General features: G+C 38.9%; 1 pseudogene across 1 annotated transcript; it reads left to right on the forward strand.

Moving 5' to 3' along the window:
- The first annotated feature begins 756 nt into the window (after positions 1-756).
- On the forward strand, positions 757-1,466 carry LOC306657039 (small ribosomal subunit protein eS6-like; annotated as a pseudogene). Its single transcript has one exon. The product of its transcript is annotated as a small ribosomal subunit protein eS6-like (transcript).
- The last annotated feature ends 1,328 nt before the right edge of the window (positions 1,467-2,794 follow it).

Below are 2,794 nucleotides of genomic sequence, written 5' to 3' on the forward strand. Positions count from 1 at the left end.
TTGAGCTGCACCCCTAGTCCTAGGAGTTAGAAATTTTGATCCTGATTATTATTATTATTATTATTTGGTGGTTTGTTTTTTGTTTTGTTTTGGTTTGGTTTAGTTTGGTTTTTTTGTTTTTTGTTTTTTGGGTTTTTTTTTTTTTTGTTTTTTATACCAGGCACTAAACTCAGGGTCATTAACGACTGAGTCACATCCCCAGTCCTTTTTATTTTTTATTTTGAGACAGGGTCTCACTAAGTTGCTGATCTTGTGATCCTCCTGTCTCAGCCTCCAGAGCTACTGGGATTGCAGGCTTACGTCACTGTGCCCCCCTGATCCTGATTATTTAAAAAAAAAGAAATATTATGAAATATTTCAAACATACTCAAAACTAATAATACAACAAATCCCACATACTTATAACCCAAATGTAAAGCTATCAAGATTTTGGCCATATTTCCCTTATCTTCTTGTTTTTCTTTGCAGAAATATTATAAGCAAATTCCAAAGATCATGCCATTTCAACACTTTATACTCAAATATAAATCTTTAAAACTTAAGGGTATTATCTTAATGGCACTACGATACCACTTTTGCACTTAATAACATCAATAATAATTATTATTTTGTCTCACTTAGATATAATTCTCAATGTTCCTTTAGGTAGAATGAAGTTCAAAAATCATTTTGCTATTCAGTCACACACTAACCAGCCAAACATAGTATAAATTTGTCTTAAAACAGTAGCTTAGGTGGGCAACCAACTGCTCCAAGATGAAGCTGAGTTTCTGCTTCCCAGCCACTGGCTGCCAGAAACTCATTGGCATGGACAAAGAACGCGAACTTTTTATGAGAAATGTATGGCCACGGAAGTTGCTGCAGACACTCTGGGTGAAGAATGGAAGGGTTATGTGGTCTGAATCAGTGGCGGGAATGACAAACAAGGTTTCCCCATGAAGCAGGATGTCCTCACCCAGGGCCCTGGTTGCCTGCTGCTGAGTAAGGGGCATTCCTGTGATAGACCAGGGCGAACTGGAGAGAAAGCAAATCTGTTCCAGGTTGCATCGTGGATGCCAATCCAAGCGTTCTCAACTTGGTTATGGTAAAAAAAAAAAAGGAGCCAAGAATATTTCTGAACTTACAGATACCACTGTACCTCGTCGACTGGGACCCAAAAGAGCTAGTAGAATCCGCAAACTTTTCGGTCTCTCTAAGGAAGAGATGTCCTCCAATATGCTGTCAGAAAACCCTTAATGAAGGTTCAAAAACCCAGGACCAAAGCACCGGAGATTCAGCGTCTTCTTACTCCACGTGTCCTGCAACAAGAGTGCCTGCATATTGCTCTGAAGAAACAGAGAATAAGGAAGAGGCTGCAGAATATGACAAACTTTTGACTAAGAGAATGAAAGAAGCCAAAGAAAAACAAACGCCAGGAACAGATTGCCAAGAGGTGCAGGCTGCCCTTTCTGAGAGTTTCTACTTAGTTTGAGTCCATCAAAAATAAGTTTTTAAGAGCAACAAACAAATAAGATCAGACCTCCAAAAACAAACAAAAAAGAGTAGCTTGGGCTGGGGGTGTAGCTCAGTGGTAGAGTGCTTGCCTGGCACATGTGAGGCACTGGGTTCAATCCTCAGCACCACATAAAAATAAATAAATAAAATGAGGGTATGGTGTTCATCTACAACTAAAAAAAAGCTAAAAAGAAAAGTAGCTTATTGATTTCTAGGTCATCCCTCCCTTTTTCCTTAGTATTTCAGTCCATTTATGCTGCTATAACAGAATGCCTGAGACTGGATAAATTATAAAGAAAAGGAATTTATTCACAACAGTTCTGGAGGATGAGAAGTCAAGAATCAAGGGACTGGCATGTTTGGTGTCTAGTAAGGGCCCAGTCTCTGCTTCAAGACGAAGCCTTGAATGCAGGTACAGTGACACATGCCTATAATCCTTCGGAGGCTGAGATATTAGGATCTCAAGTTCTAGGCCAGTTTGGGCAACTTAGTAAAACCCTGTTTCAAAACAAATAGGGCTAAGGACGATGCTTCATGGTAGAATGCTTGCCTAGTATGTACAAGGCTCTGGGTTTGATCCCCATCACAGAGAGAGAAAGAAAAGAAAGATGAAGGCTTCAATGTCTACTTCTGCAAGCTCTTTTTATAGCAACATCAAGTTCTTTTTATAGCAACATCAATCCATCCTTGAGGGTTGAACTTAATATTTTCATTAAGCCCCACCTTCCAGCACTGTTGCAATGGGGATTAAGCTTCCAACACACAAATTTAGAGGGGACAAAACACCCAAACCATAGCACTTACTGACAGAATTTTTAGCTAGAGACATGGTCACAAGAAATAAAGCCTTCCTGCAGCTAGATGTAGCTAGAGGAGTAAATTTTAGTCATGAGACTGAAGTGTCATAACTGAAGTGTTGAATTGACCTTCTAGAAATGTTCTGAAGGAGAGACAGGATGTTTTCTTTGCTGACTAGAAGGTAGAAGCAGTAGCTGGAATTTAAGCATCATGACCTATGAGACTGTACACTAAGTAAAACAGGCGAGGTGTTCAAGAAAGGAGCACTTCCTAATGGTCATGAAGTTTCCACGTCAGTTTAGAAGTATATTTCTATTCCCCATATTTCAAGCCAATGATATTTGACTTTCTCTAATTATTTTGACATAGGTAGCCAAACAGACTCTAGCTTTTACATATATCCGTATAGTTTTTTTCCTTATCCCTCAATTTTGGCAGAGCTAGACACAGAAAAATGGTTTAGTTCTTGAGCTAATGATTCTTCAACTAATATAACTAATAA

Source organism: Sciurus vulgaris, assembly GCF_902686455.1.
Source record: "Sciurus vulgaris genome assembly, chromosome: 3".
Taxonomy (NCBI): Eukaryota; Metazoa; Chordata; class Mammalia; order Rodentia; family Sciuridae; genus Sciurus; species Sciurus vulgaris.